The sequence below is a fragment of the Acinonyx jubatus genome, chromosome E3, assembly GCF_027475565.1.
Source record: "Acinonyx jubatus isolate Ajub_Pintada_27869175 chromosome E3, VMU_Ajub_asm_v1.0, whole genome shotgun sequence".
Taxonomy (NCBI): Eukaryota; Metazoa; Chordata; class Mammalia; order Carnivora; family Felidae; genus Acinonyx; species Acinonyx jubatus.
In genome coordinates, this window is record NC_069398.1 from 28,340,352 (window position 1) to 28,356,016 (window position 15,665).

A 15,665-nucleotide genomic window follows, 5' to 3' on the forward strand; every position below is an offset into this window, starting at 1 on the left:
CCTCTATCCCTCTTCTCTGTCTCTCGCTCCTCTGTTCACGGGCTTCAGGAGCTCAAATACTCGGGGTTTGTCTCCTTTAGCAACAGTTCGGTGCTACCGGTTCGGTGCCGCGCGACCGGAAGCGGAGTGCACCCGGGGCCCTCTGGGAACTGTAGTTCTGTCTTTCCATGGCCTCTCTCCGGCGCAAGGGCTCCGTCTCCTCGGACCCAAGACCAAGGCCTGGGTGGCAGGGACACGTGACCTGTCTGTTTGGAAGCTGTGGGGACTGTTCCTCAGGCCCAGACCGCCGACGGTTGTAGAGCCCACGAGCCCGGCCCGTCTCCGCGGTGAACGGCTCGCCGAAGAGGCCTCTGGGAATTGTAGTTGGGGGAGGGTGGGGGAGCCGGGCCAGTGCGCGAGGTCCGAGCTGCGACCGTTACTCGCCTCCGCGGTCGGAGAGAGCTCGGGGGTCGCAGCCACACCCGCCCTTCCGACAGAGAAGGCTTTGCCTTGGCTGTCGGGAGCCCAGGCAGGAGGGCGGCCGCAAGGCGGGGTGTCGGCCCTGGCTCAGGGGAAGGTAGCTGTCAGACGTGGTGCGGAGGGTCGCGCAGTGGGTGGTAGCGATGAGAGCGGCATGAGAGCGTGGCCTCGGGGGAGCAGTTAGTCCAGTCTCTTCTGCTAGAGAAGGAGGGACCGAAGCCCAGAGAGAGTCCACGATTTGCCCCAGAACGAGGGTCAGGCCCTTGTCTGTGTGCTCACGCTTCCCTTTCGAGCACGGAGCGCCGTACCTGGCACAGAACTGGCGCCCAAACGTCTGTTAAGTGGCATTTCGTTGTAAGAACAGGCAGCTGAAACTCTTTTAACAAATTACAAGATTAAAAAATATTTTTTTTAAAAAAAGAGGGAAGTGGACCTATAGATGAGACTCCTCAGCCAAATGCAACCTCTAAACTTTATTCGGATCATGGGTCTAACAACCAATTGTTCAATTTTTTAAAACCCGGGAAATGTGAACATTGATGGGCGATATGAGTTACTGTTTAAAAAGTTCAGCTATTAGGGTTATGCTTTAAAAAGGAAAAGTGTCTTAGAGATACATACTGCAGATTTTACGAGTTAAATGATGTCTGAGATTCGCTTGAAAGATACCCAGTGTGGCCAGCGAGGGGAGACAAGAATGGCAGAAAATAAAGAGCTATGAAAACTGGGTGAGGGATACTAGAGAGGGTGTCGTACTGTTTTATTCTCTGTAGTGATATTGAAAAGGACCATAATCAAGGGGTTTTATTTAATTCTACTGTGTTTCAGAAAGTTTCTTAAATAAGATGCTCAGGGAGAGTTTGTCTGAAACGAACCCTCCCACGGCACAAGTGAGCCTCCGTGGGGACTTCTCCAGTCAAGAATGACCACAGCAGTGACGGGGGGCTGTGTCCCAGTGCCTCGGGATCCTTCAGAAGCAGGACAGAATTCTGACCATGAAGGTGGAAGCAGAGGACCACTCGTAGGGGAAAGACTATGCTGCCAGGTAATCAGCCTCCCAGCCAGGAGCTGGCCTGTCCGCACTTCAGAGAGTTCTAGACCCGGGAGGCTTGGGACCCCACCCAATTCTGCGATGGCTCTAGGAGCCCCCGCCGGTGGCTGAGGACACAGGGACAGTCTGCAAGTTGCCCATCCTGGAGCTGCTGGTGCTTGAGCAGTTCTTGGCCATTCTGCCCAGAGGCAGTAGGGCTGGGGCGGGGAGGGCACCCCTGGGCGACCAAGAGGAGGTGGGAGTCGTGTGGAGGGCTCCAGTGAGAAAATGACCCAGGCCAGCAGGTAGAAGAGAGAACTAACTTCTGAAGATAGGGAGGGGTAGGTCTTCCAAAGAAAATGAAGGCCACATCTGTTTTGACCCTACACCGTGTCTCTGTGTTCCTCTTCTCTCTTCCTGGTACCTTTGAGGATCAAGTTCAATCACTTGATGGAATGAAACATAGGATCATTTCCTAGGTTTGTTTGTTTTTCCTGACAGTCTGATTCTCATTCTTACCAAGATGTGCATCGTTTAAGTCATTATTTAAACCACTGAAATTCGAATCATTCTCTATGGAAACTAAAAGACATATTCTTCAATCACAATACACAGTCACGTGCATGTTTCACATTTCTGGCTGAGCTGCCCAATCCCGGAGCTCCTTAGCCGCTGTGTTCTTGAAACTTCAAAGGAAGGACTTCACCGTATCCCTTCTGTATACCTTCTTGCTGAAAGGCCAGCAAAGACTGTTTTTAGAAAACTTGTTATCTCTGGAGACAACTAAATGCAAAGTTTGGAAAATTCTCCAGCTCAGCAGACGCCTTGGCTCCACCCTCGTAAGAAACCCTGAGTGAGAACTGCTCAGCTCAACTAGAAGCCACTGGGGAGAAGTTAGGTTGGATTCAGAAAAACTGGAACTTCTGGGGGGCGCCTGGGTGGCTCAGTCATGATCTTGCAGTCCGACTTTGGCTCAGGTCATGATCTTGCAGTTCATGAGTTTGAGCCCCATGTCAGGCTCTGTGCTGCCAGCATGGAGCCTGGAGCCTGCTTCAGATTCTGTGTCTCCCTCTCTCTCCCCCTACCCCACTCATGCTCTGTATGTGTGTGTCTCTCTCTCAAAAATAAACATTAAAAAAATTAAAAAGAGGGGTGCCTGGCTGGCTCAGTTGGAAAACGTGTGACTCTTGATCTCAGCGTTGTAAGTTCAAGCCCCGTGTTGGGCGTGGAGATTACTTAAATAAAATCTTTTTTAAAAAATACACTGGAGGAAAAGGTCTAACAAAACATTCTCTTAAAAAAAAAGAAAAGCAAGTAACTACCTTTATTTCCTTTAGCGCTCCCACTGTTCTTACTGGTCTCCAGGACAGGAGGTTTGCCAGGGGGAGACGGCTCCCCCTGCCCAGCAGGGGAATCAGCACACTTGAGCCCCAGTTCGAACGTGGATCTTGGGAGCTCCGCGCCAGTGGTAGGAGGCGGCATCCCCTGGGGAGCAGGTCAGAGTCTTTGATGTTTTTCCTGGGCACTCCTGTGTTGAAAAGCAGGACAAAACACACAGCGTCCAGACCTGTGCTGGGAGTTGAGTGTGATCATCCCCTGGCATGAGACCTCAAGTCCAGGACTCAGCGAGGTCCTGAGGTCATTGGAGCACAGCAGAGAATGTCAGGTCATCCCCCAGTGCCCCAACCACAGCGGCGTGGCCTTCCATTTCCTGAAGAGTTACGACGGACACGCTATCGGGCTGTTTTGAATTCTGGTGTGGTAGCATTTTAGCTACACGGCACTCCATGGTATGGCTCATGGAGACCTTTATTGACGGTAATAGCACCTTTCTTCTTTCCATCATGTAGCCTCTACTCAACATTTGAAGGGAACCCAGCAGATCCAGCCACCCTGGGTGTATGGAAGGGATGCCTGCTCTGGGGAAAGGCAGGCAGTTGGGAATCAAAGAGAACGACCCAACAAAGCATCCATCCCAGCCAGAAGGAGAAGCAGGCAGGGTGGAGGGGCTGGACGCACTCCTGTCCCTTACTTCAGAGAAGAGTCATGACATCACCGTTCATTTGCCCCGAATTCTCAGAACTCAGCACGTTGCTTTGTACCGGGACTGTTAAGTGCTCATTGCAAAGCCAAATACCACCACTAGGGGGCTGCTGCTTTCAATCAGCCGCGCGTCCTGATCTTTGCCTGAGCAGGAGGGACGGAGAGGGGACTTCACAGATTTGGACACGTCCGTGGACACCCACGTCAGGAGAACATCACGCCCCGTCCTGTGGAAGTGTGGTTTGATTGAAAAACTCCCACACTGAAATAAGTGACACACTGGACAGCTTCTAGAGTCTCCTGTCACCATTGGGATCCGTGGGACACGGTATTAGAGGAGGCCAGACTCCCGCATGACGTTCCTCTGGTGCCCACCAGAATGGATGGATGGGGGGTGTTCAGGTATTGAAATGCTTGTGGACTGGCTGGTAAGCAGCTACTGGTCTGTGTCCCCAAGTGACCTCCCGGCCTCCTTGGCACCCCAGCGACTCCTCCCTGACCCTCGGGACCTTTCTAGGGTCAGGCATCTAATGGTCATCACTTGGTGGTACAAGAGGCCCCTGGGTCTCCAGATGAGATCATGACCTGAGCCGAAGTCAAGACACTTAACTGACTGAGCCCCCCAGGGTCCCCTCATAACCTTTTTAAAAAATACACGATTGGGGCCCCAGGGTGGCTCCATCGGTTGAGCATCCAACTTTGGCTCAAGTCATGATCTCACGGTTTATGGGTTCGAGCCCCGCATCGGGCTCTGTGCTGACAGCTAAGAGCCTGCAGCCTGCTTTGGATTCTGTGTCTCCCTCTCTCTTTCTCTGCCCCTCCCCCACTCATGCTCTCTCTCAATGTCAAAAATAAATAAACGTTAAAAAATTTTTTTTAATTAAAATATAAAAAAATATATGATCATTAACTAACTGGAATTTAAATAAAATTTTGGAAGAAAAAAATGGATGATCAGTAATTTTCTATAACTTTCTTTATCATTGTTGTATCATATGTCATCGTTTATTCAATCCATCCCCCATGGCAGGTGTGCGTTTTACTTCCATGGCCTTTCTCTGCAGAGCAAACAGGTAATATTTGGATTTTCCACAGATAATTACAGACGGTGGCCCGAGGAGTAAGGACGAGGCATTCAGCTCATATCGGGAACTTGCTGAAAGCAGAACCCACAGGTGACTTCACAGGTACCAGAGCTGGGAGACACCTCGGAATGTTCCAGTACCTTAGACCAGCATTAGGGAACCTCCAGATGGGAGGCCAAGCAGCTGCCCCGCCCAAAAAAAGAATTTCAAGCAGGAGAGAGAAGCAGCAACCATGACAGTGACAAAAGTGACCCACACTGCAGGCCAGGTGAGTGCCTTGTTCCGAGTCAGAAATGTTGTGCAGAGACCCCATACATGGAACATGCGTGGCCACAGTTTCTGGGCAGACCCAGCCCTCATTCGGCATCAGCCCGCACGGGAGAGGACCCTGGACCACTCCAAGTCGGCCACTCCTTCAGGAGGCCCCGTCCCCAAACATGGGCTTCGGTGTGGCCCTGCAGCTGGCTGGGTTAGTGCTCCCCGGGCATGGAAGGGCACAGGGAGCTGGCCTGGGCAGCGGCTTGTCACCCAGCCGCTCCGCTGTCACCTCGGCCACCCAGTCTCCACTTCAGCCCCCTCTTGGGCCACTTTTCTCTTTTCTGTCCTTCTGCCTTTTCAAAAAAGTGATAATACACTTACTCTCTTCTCAACAAAAGTAATACATGTCTGTAACAGAAATTTTTATTTTTATTTTTTTAATCTTTATTTATTTTTGAGAGAGAGAGAGCAAGCGCAGGGGAGGGGCAGAGAGAGAGGGAGACACAGAATCTGAAACAGGCTTCAGGCTCTGAGCTGTCAGCACAGAGCCTGACGCGGGGCTTGAGCCGTGAGATCATGACCTGAGCTGAAGTTGGACACTTAACCGACAGCCACCCAGGCGCCCCTGTGACAGAAAATGTTAAATACATCTGAACAAAATGAAAAAAAGAAGAAAGTCATCTGTAACATTGACTGTCCTTGCAGCATTTGTTTCTAAGCCTCCATACACATTTTGTCCAGTATTCAGATTTCTCTAAAAAAAAAGGGCAAAAAACAGGTGGGGAACCTCCTGGGGGCCACAGCTACCTGCCTCCGGGACTTCACCTTACCTGCCTTTCAGGGTGGGAACCAAGACAGGACGATGGCAATACCTCTCTCGGCCACAGGAGGGGGGTGTTTGCTCATGCACGTCCTGTGCTTTCTGCTCGGGTCCAGAGCTGGCAGCTGCCGGCTCCCGTCGAAGGCACCGCAGTCAGTCCTCGATTTATGGCTCCTACTGCTCACTGCATCTCTTGGAAACCTTCTTGGTCCATGAGGGGCAGAAGGACAGAAGTCACTGTTTCGCCACATCTGCCTGAATCCTCGGAATCCTCGGACAGCTCTCTCCTCGCTGTCGCAGCCTGGGGCTGCCCAGGAAAGGGGTGAACCACCAGCCTCCTGGGGTCATCTCCACGCTTACCCTCCTTCACAGTTTCCCATCGTCCTCGGTCCTCCCGCGCTGTTGGCTCGCACACACTACGCTGGCGGCCTTCGCGCCCCTCTGCCTCTGCTCCATCGCACGGCACACCTTCCCGCGTGTTCCTCTCTTGCACCCCAGGCTGATGCTTCCTCTTTCGGGTCTTGGCCGGCCCGTTGCTTCTTCCCAGAAGTCGCTCTCGGCCCTGCGAGTCTGAGCTACGCGATTCTCCTCTGTGCTTCCGCGTGCTTCCCTTCCAAAACCCATAGCGTGCTGGATCGTCCACCGCCCCCTAGAACGAACGGAAGCAACGTGAGGGCCGGGGCCACGTCCGTCTTGCTCACTGGCATCCCTGGCGCCTGGGGCTCCGTGGGGCTCCGTGGGGCTCCGTACGAGTTCGCTGGATGGATGAAGGAGTGAGCGAGTGTGCCTTTCCCTGTTCCCTGAAGTAGAGTCTGCAGACGCCAGTCCTCGTCCCTCCTTCCGTCCCCCTCCCCCCAGGTCACCAGGGTCACCAGGTCACCTCCGGTCCCCTGTGTCTGTGGAAACGCAGACCGAGGAAGATGCAGTGCTGAAGGGCAGCTGACTGCCTGTGGCGGCGGGGAGACAGAGGCGCGAGGAGCGGGACACCCCTGGTGTCAGACCCCGGCTCTGCCACTTCCCGGCTGTGCCCGTGCCTCATTTTCCTTATTTACAAGGTGGTGCTGACGGTACCGGGCTTGCAGGGCTGCTCTGAGAAGTCGAATGCTAGCCTGGCCAGCGGCCGGCAGTCACGAAGTCAGACCTGTGCCTCCGTCTCCCCTGCGCACTCTCCCGAGGCACCCCCCCCCCCCGCGCTATCTCCGAGGCACTACCGTTTCCCTGATTCCCTTCTCCTTTCCCCACGGTCACCCACACCGCTTGTCACTGACACCTCCCCGTCCCGTGTCCTTTATCCCCAGCACGGGTAATAGCACCAGGCGCAGCACGGACGGGATGCAGAAAGGGTGCCCGTGGCATGGCTGGACGGATGGAGGGACGAGTGAACCAGTCACAGCAGCGCCTCTGGGATGCATTCACCGGTGGTGGTACGTGTGATGATAGTCACCAGTGGACAAGTGGCCTCCTGCCTGCCGGATGACACCAGGGACAGGTGGGGCTTATGTGAAGGCAGGCTGCCAGCCACACCCTCATGAGGCCAGGGCAAGAACAGAAAAAGTGACACCACCCTTGACTGAATGGCCAGGAAGGAGGAGGGGCGATGAGGAAACATCGCAGCCATGTGGAAAGGCCCAGAAACACGGAGCCCCAGAGCCCTGGTTCTTCTCTTCTGCTCAGCGTTGTGGACCCCAAGGACGACACATGCGCGACTGACCCTGAGCAAACAGTCCTACAGGTGTCTGCATTCCTTACAGATAGATGGTCTGTGGTCCCACCGCTGGGGCTAAAAGTTCAAGTTCCAGCCAAATCCTTCTCTAGGTTTCTTTCTTTCTTTCTTTCTTTCTTCCTTCCTTCCTTCCTTCCTTCCTTCCTTCCTTCCTTCCTTTCTTCCTTCCTTTCTTTCTTCCTTTCTTTCTTTCTTTCTTTCTTTCTTTCTTTCTTTCTTTCCTTCTTGTCTTTCTTTCTAATGTTTATTTATTTCTTTTGGAGAAAGCACAAGCGGGGAAGAGGCAGAGAGAGAGGGAGGGAGACACAGAGTCTGACGCAGGCTCCAGGCTCTGAGCTGCCAGCACAGAGCCCGACTTGGGGCTCAAACTCACGGACCTCGAGATCATGACATGAGCCGAAGTTGGACGCTTAACCAACTGAACCCCCCCAGGCGCCCCTCTAGATTCCTTTCATGGTGCTTTTCTCTGATATGAACACTTTCTGTGCTGCAGCCCCCTGTGGGCCCCCATGAGCTCCCTCATTCCGAGGAGCGCCAGCCAGGATCTTAGGGGGATGAAGAAAGGCTGACTTCTCCTCAGATGATCATGGCCCTCGATTCACTGCATTTGAAAGATTTAGCTCCTGAAGGGCTCATCTGCTGTAGGGCGAGGTCTGTGCTTTCTCAGAGCATCGCTCCTCTGCTCGCAGAAGCCAGTTTCTCCTGCGTGACACTCGGGAGGTTGGCCTGATGTGGCTTGGGCTCTTATGTGTCCCGCGCGCCCCTCCCCTGTGACTTTCTCGTCTCTGAGAGCTGCTCGCCTCCTCCTGAGGGTTTTCCTCCGTGGCTGCCATTCACAGAGACTCTCTGTGGGATGGATTAGGAAATGAATGGAAATTTTCTTATTCATAATAATAGTCAGAGATTTCCTCTGTACGAATTCTTTGACATCCTGCCAGAATCCTGTCCAGATGCGCGGCCACGCGTATCCTCCCAGCAGAGCGAGGTTTGGGCTTCGTGGTTTCCCAAAGCAATGCCTTTATCAGCGTAAAGCCTCTCGGGAGCGGCAGCACCCCCTTCGAGGGTGGCCCCGTGGTTCTGCTGTGGAAGAAGCAGCAGGAAGGCTGAGTGTTGGAGTCGACAGGATGTCCTCAGTCCTGGCCTCATACTGTGATGACACCATAGGAAATGAAACTGTCACAAGTCCCCATTTCCATGGGGCGGGCACCCAGGTGGCTCAGTCGGTTAAGCGTCTGACTCTTGGTTTCAGCTCAGGTCATGAGCTCACGGTTGTGTGAGAGCCCCGTGTTGAGTCCGTGCTGACAGCAGGGAGCTGCTTGGGCTTCTCTCCCCGTCTCTCTCTGCTCCTCCCCTGCTTGTGCTCGCTCTCTCTCTCTCTCTCTCTCTCTCTCAAAATAAATAAACTTAAACAAAAAAAACAACAAAACACCTAAGTCCCCATTTCCAAGAAACAAAGCTCTGTGACTGCACCAACCTCCCGGCCTCTGGCTGTCTCCTCTGGTGATGGCTGAGTGAGAGAAGGCGCTGCGGCTTGAAGCCTTTCTTTCGCGAGGGGGTGATGGGCCAGCTGCATTCTGAGCGCCCGTGGTCACGGCCCATGTCACGGGTCCCCCCAGAGTGCAGGCCTGCCCAGTGCTCTGAATTCGCCCACCCTCCTGTCCTGGCCCAAAGCCCACCTCTTCCCTGAAGCCCTCCTGGGACTCTGCAGGCCTGCAGTTAGACTCCCCGCTCCGTGCTTCCATAAGAATTCACGGCCCACAAAACGCCCTAGCCAGCACTCACGCAGTGTTCTAGGCCTTCGTGACCTTTCTAGGCCTTCTTCTCAAACAGACTTAAAGGAAGCTCTGTGAGGAAGAACCGCGTCTCGTCATTGGTATTCTCCGTGGCTCCTCTGAGCACCGCAGGACTTGGGGTGGAGACTGGCTGTGGCTGTGGACGCTACGGTCCAAGAGGACGGGCTCGCCGCTCAGCGAGGTCGTGGGTGGAGGCACACCTGTGACTGAAGACGTGGCCTGCCTTCTCTGGGACGGTGGCCGGCTCATGCAGGAGGAAGGTGACCTCGTCCTTGCTGCCACCCCTTCCCCCCGCCCCCCCAACCCCAGGCAGCCTTGCCACATTCTCCCCGATACCCAGAAGCTGGCCGTTGCTTCATCCCCGTTGCCTCTGCCGCTGCCTGGGCGTGCCGTTGGGAGGGGGAGGCAGGGAACAAGCAAGAAACGGGTATGGTCGTGAAGCCGCCCGCGCAGTGTCCTGGTTAAGTACGGTAGGCGTAGGGACCAGCTCTCAATATGAACTTGTAGCTCTTTGAGGGCAAGGCCTATGTCTGAAGCAGCTCTGTGTTCACAGTGCCTGGCTTAGCACCTGGCACATAGTAAGGATTCACCTGGCGTGGAGCAGGCAGGTGCTCCCGTAGTTACCGGCAGCCAGGGAGTTCGTGAAGGTAACAGAACAGATGTTAGTGACCGTCCTGAAGTACCCCCTCCTCCGAGCCCCCCAACCCCCAACGAGTGCCTCCTCCCCTTGGCATATGGTGAAGGCCTGGGTCCCAAGCACAGAACGCACCCAGTGCCCCTTTTCTTTCGTTAGCTGCAGAGTCCCTGCCTCCCCCGTGGACAAGGGACAAACCCTGTGTGCACATGCAGGGTTTTGTATAGCCTCGGAGCTCTCTTCTGCTTTCGTTTAAAGCTAGTAAGTTAGAAATGTTGTTGGCCAGATCGTAAGAGCTAGTCCCAGATGCTGGCCGTGCTCATGGAACCCGCATCTCCTGGGAGCCCGGGCTGCTTCTAAACTGCTGGACCCCGAAGTCGGTGAAGATGTGAGCACGCCACTGAGGGTTAAGGAGAGAAAGAAAAAGAAAGGGAGGGCCCTTGCCGGCCACCCCTCTATCTGTTGCCAGGAGCCTTTGCGCTCACGCGATTGTCCCGGGGCGGGAGCGCAGCCGCCGCCAGGGGTCTCCAGGCTTGGAAGCTTGGAGCTGGAATGTCATTTCCAGATTTCCAGTGGGTCTCTGGAGTACTCTCTCAAATTACTCCCCTGATGACCATCCCAGCGCTCGACCGGATAGAAATTCATGCAAGCAGGTAGAAGGGATGGAAATGGCTAATCAAGTGAAGGCATTGGGGGTGCAGGGCGCTGGAGGGGCAGGTGACTCTAAGGTCAGTGCCCCCGGGGAACTGGCGAAGCTGCTCCAGAGGCTTCTGGAAAACGCTCGAGAAACCAGGTCTAGAAAGAAAGCCATAAAGGGCTTCATGATACGTAAAGGCCCCCCGTTTCCCTGCTGCCCCCCACCCCGTGGAGGACACCAATGGAGCCCCGCTTCCAGAAAGGCCAAGCCAGGCTCTTGGTGGCTTGCTCAGCAGCCGGTTCTCCTCACTGGGCCTCGGAGACACTGGGCGCGAGCGTGAGGCTCTCAGGGTAACAGCGGCCACCCTGCATCTAGTGCCCGCACTGCCAAGGGCTTCAGGCACAATGTCTCTCGTGACCCCCCAACAGCCCTGGGAAATAGGATGTTCCTGTCCTGGCGCTAGAATGAAGAAAGGAACTTAGGTTAAATAATTCACCCAACAGCACGCAGCTGCTAAGTGGAGGGGCAGAGGCTCAAATCCGGGTCTGCCCCTCAGTGCCTGAAGGTTCTATGTGGCCCGTTGTGGGATTGTTCCTTGCGTCACTGGAATCACCAGCCCGCTTTCTCCCCTTGTTGTGTGGCCGCATCGAAGTGGCCCTCCGTCCACAATCCCTTCTGCAGCCTGTCAGAGCCAGAAAATGGCCTCTAAGAGACCAAGTCTAGTAGGTACTGAACCTCCCGATGCCGGTGACCGCCACGTTCGCGAGAGACCTCCCACTTCCTGCCGGCAGTCACTGGAATTTCTGCTTTGGGGATTTGGGGAGACACTCAAGTCACGCAGACACAAGAATCTATGATTCTGCTCTCGATGCTGCGAGTCAGGGAAGCAGGCCGAGCCTCTAGAGAAGGAACGAGTTAGGTCTGCGCAGCCGTGTCTGGGCCTCAGCTGGAGCGGCCCAGGTGGCTGCATTTGGCTAAGGTGGCCGGACTGTGGCCCGAGTTCGGGGACCTTGGTTCTGTCTGCCAGCTGGATTCCTCCTCTTCGTGTGGCATCCACCGGAGTGGGGCCAAAATGTCCAAAATGGCCTTTTCACTCTTGTGTCCGGGGCTTCCGTGTTCTCCCTTGTGGCCTCTCTCTTCACAGAGTGACTGAATCTTCGCACAGCGTTGCTCCGGGCTCCACAAACCCGCGATCCATGCTCTTTGGTGCCACCGAACCGGCCTTGCCCCGCGTCCCTTCTGCAGGGGCGCTGCTGCCTCGGGGCTGTGTTGTATCACATGACCCTGCCTCCTCGCCCCTCCCCCCCACAGGTCATCGGACCAGGACCCAGTAGAGGCTGGCCAATGACATTCCAAGTCCCCTGGCTGGCTCAAAAATTAGAGGAATGCCAGTTAGATCAATCAGATTCCCCTTTGGGGACATTGGCACCAAAAAATCAGACAGTATCATCACAGTGCGTGACAGGATGTCGTGAGGACCAGTAGGGCCTGGATGGACCAATGTGCTGGCCAGGATTAAAATGAAGAAGAAACTCAGGACATGGAAGAGAAACAGGCTGTGACACAAGAGAATGTACTGAGCGTGGAGGGAACCACGAGCCTGTTACTGGTGAGGGGAGAAAGGAGGGACTCGCCAGAGCAGAGCCGAGACCTGTGAGAGGCCGAGGAGGAAGCCAGCCCCAGGGCACCCCAGTGCCTTCTGGTCCCCAGGCCCTGCCTGGCCGTGTGTGTTATGGCAGCAAGCCCATTACTTACTCCCTTGGCTGTCAGGTGGCTTTGAGGTGGGCATGTGACTTAGTTCTGCGAATAAAAATTTATGAGGAAATGGCTTGAGGACCTTCTGGGAAGAAATTTGCCTTTTGATTAAAAGGAGGATGGTGAAGAGGCCTGTCCCTCCTTCCTGCCTTGAACATGGATGTCGGAGGACATGATACTTAGGACTGTAGCCGCCATCTTGAGACCCCGAGGCAACCAGACCAAAGGAAAAAGCCAACATACCAAGGTTGGCCTAACAGACAGACAAAAAGAGCCTGGGTCCTTGATGATATCGTTGAGCCACTATACCTATCCTGGAACCACCAACTTCCAGTCTTATTGATTAATTAAGTGTCCTTATTTTCTAAGAAGATTTCTGCTATTTGGAACTAAGGCATTCTTAACCAGTATAGCAGTCTTCTGAACCCACCCGTCATCAACTCCTTTGAGCACCATGGTTCTTGGTTTAGATCCAAATGGAAACCCACCCCAAACTTAGCCAGTGGAAAACGTACTTACATGGTAGGAAATACAGGTCAAGATTTCTCACAGCCTACAGAGCAATTCTAGCACTTAGTCCCAAATCCCAGGGCCTGTTGGACACAAATGAGGAAAGATAGACTCAGGAAAGATCTAGATACATGGCGATGAGTCTTCTTCTAAAATGGGGCTCAGTGATGAATTTGGGGATGAACAAGTTCAGTGGAGGGAGAGAGGGAGAGCCTAAGCATGGGCCAGAAAGCCATGGAAAGCACATGGAGGGAGCAGCGAGCTTGAACGGGCAAATGGCAGTGGGTCAGATCACTTCTGCAGGAGGCCAGGGTGCACAGCAGGATTTTCTAAGTGCCAAGTACTAGCTGGGAGGGGCTTATCGCAACTGGAACTAAACTGGGGGGAAACTAGGCATTTTAGCGAACCCTCCTGCCAGCCCTACTGGCATTTTAGATCCTCTGAGGAACAAGGTGGCTTGAATTGTGGCCCTTCCCTGTGTGCGGGCGCTGCCCCCCTGCCCCCCACGCTCTTCACTCTGTCTCTTCACCTGTCCCTTTTTCTCCACCATTTCTTCCTGTCTTCTCGGCAAAGCTAGGAGCCAGAAATGCACAAGGCCTGAATCTCTTCTGCTCAGTTGCAGAGTAAAGATAGTGAGAGGCAAGGATGTCTTTAGGAAACATTGGAGCTTCATCTGGGGATCATGTGAGTTAGCTTGAGAGGAGGGAAGCAGTGGGCTGCTAAGAACTAGATGAAACTTTCTTCTGCCCCAACTCTGATCGAGCCGTGGGGCTGGGGCCAGGGTGTGCTTCTTCAACACACCACAAGAAAATGTATGGTCCTTCCTTCCCTTATGAAAGGGAAGCTGAATTCAAGAAGAAGTTGAACTCAAGAACTCTAGGCCTTCCTCTTTCGATTTCCAGTTTCAGATACACAAGAAAGATAAAGGGGCGTCCTCCTCAGACGTTCAGAACTTGAAGAAGTCATGCATTTGGCATCTCCAGATCATCAGTAGTAGAGGTGTGGCCTATGGAAGGTCATCAAATAAATAGGGCCCAAACACGGATGTGTCGCGATGACATTCGGATTTGTGACCGGCAGATTGTGCCGCTAAGCCTCGTTGTGCCACTAAGCCTGTGTACCGCGGGGATCCTCCCCACCGGGGGCCAAAACCAGGCCAACCCTGGTGTTTGTCTGCTGTGTTACTTCATTCATTTAGCAGAAGTGTACTGAATGCCTAGTAGAATTATAAGCCAAGCATATAAAAGCAATGGTACTATTAGGAAAATACGTTACTAAAGACAAAAACAATTCCTGACATAATCAGAGAAAAGAATGGAAGCTCAGGGGTGGATGAAACAAAAAGTTTAACCCCCTCCTTTGATGTGATTGATGCTTCAATGTGATATACTTAGTAAATGCTGACTTCCCCGCCCCACCCCCAGTTGCCCCATACATTGCAAGGGTTTCTCTGAAATCCAGTAAGGAAAAGAACTGAAGGCTTTTCTTCCCTCTTGGTAATCAAGGTTTTTTCTCCAGTATGAATTAGCCTGATTACGGATTAATCACCCTCCCACAGTCTGTACAGCACAAGAGTGTCTTTCCCGTGAATTCTCCAGTGACAAGAAAAGGCTGCATGATCCCTAAATGACTTTCCACATTGATTATACTCACAGGCTTTTCTCCCAAGGATGAATGATCTCGTGTTCAATACGCTCCGCGCTTCCCCTAGATAGTTCTCCATATTCATCACACGTGACCAACTCATGTCCCCACTAAGCTAGCTGACGTCGTCTAAGGACGGAGCTCGGGTTGAAGGCTCTCCCTCACCCATTATGCTCGCAGAGCACCTCCCTGCTCTGAGATCCCAGATGTCTAATTAGCTCTGAGCTTCTCAAAGCATTTTCACAGCCATTACGCACATGTGGTTTTTCTCCAGTGTGAATTCTCTGACGTTGAACGAGCTCTGCTTCCCTGAAAGCCCTCACATTTATTGCGTCTGTAGAGTTCCTGTTGTTTGTGAACGAGCTGATTCCGTGTGGTACTAGAATACTGGCAGACGCCTCCCCAGATCAGGATTCTCTGCAAGAGAAATGTTCCAGCATTCAGTAGGATGGGAGCCCCCCCCCCCGCCCCCCGTCGTGAAAGTTGCCTGTATTCATAATGAGGTGTTCTCTCCAATACGGATACCATAATACTGAATAAATTCTGACCTCTGATCTAAGATCTGGTCACATTTATTTTGGGGTTTTCTCACTTCTAAAAGATACAGGTGGGGGGCACCTGGGTGGCTCAGTCGGTTAAGTGTGCAACTTCAGCTCAGGTCATGATCTCACGGTCCGTGAGTTCAAGCCCCGCATTGGGCTCTGTGCTGACAGCTCAGAGCCTGGAGGCTGCTTCGGATTCTGTGTCTCCCTCTCTCTCTCAAAAATAAATTAACATTAAAAAAAAATTTTTTTTAAAGATACAGGTGGAATTGCAAATTATCCCCATATTCATCTCAGTCGTGGGATGGGGTCCCTGATGGTTTTCTGGAAAGTCTCCATATTCACAGACCTCTCCATGCTCAGGGACCAGGTCGTCCTCCCACGGGCACCTTCTCGCTGCATTCACTTGCGAGTCTACTGCTGCAGAAAGTTCCTGCTCCAGGGCCAAGCTTGCTCGTGGTCACAGCAAATGTAAATACCAACCTTTCTCTCTTAAAGAACCAGAACATGTCTTAGACTGAGAATGAAAGATTTGGGGAGAAAATCGAAGGGTAAAAGTGGCCTTTGGGTGAATTTATAAAATGATGCGTGTGACAGGCAGCTGGTTACTTATATTCCCCTTCTCTTTTTTAATGAACCCTATTTTGGTCACACTTGAGAATGTACCCATTAAAAATACCTGCTAGGGGTGCTTGGGTGACTCAGCTGGTTAAGCATCCAACTCTTGGTTTT

The 15,665-nt window shown here is 53.1% G+C and overlaps 2 long non-coding RNA genes across 2 annotated transcripts; one reads left to right on the forward strand and one right to left on the reverse strand.

Annotated features, from left to right (window-relative positions):
• Positions 1–35: 35 nt before the first annotated feature.
• LOC106988110 (uncharacterized) lies at positions 36–14,950 on the forward strand. Its single transcript, XR_001432294.3, has 4 exons — positions 36–556; positions 1,288–1,504; positions 4,628–4,885; positions 9,249–14,950. It is a non-coding gene; the product is annotated as an uncharacterized LOC106988110 (long non-coding RNA).
• LOC128313618 (uncharacterized) lies at positions 5,285–9,330 on the reverse strand. Its single transcript, XR_008294568.1, has 2 exons — positions 9,201–9,330; positions 5,285–6,344 (listed from the first exon to the last, which is right to left on the reverse strand). It is a non-coding gene; the product is annotated as an uncharacterized LOC128313618 (long non-coding RNA).
• Positions 14,951–15,665: the final 715 nt, after the last annotated feature.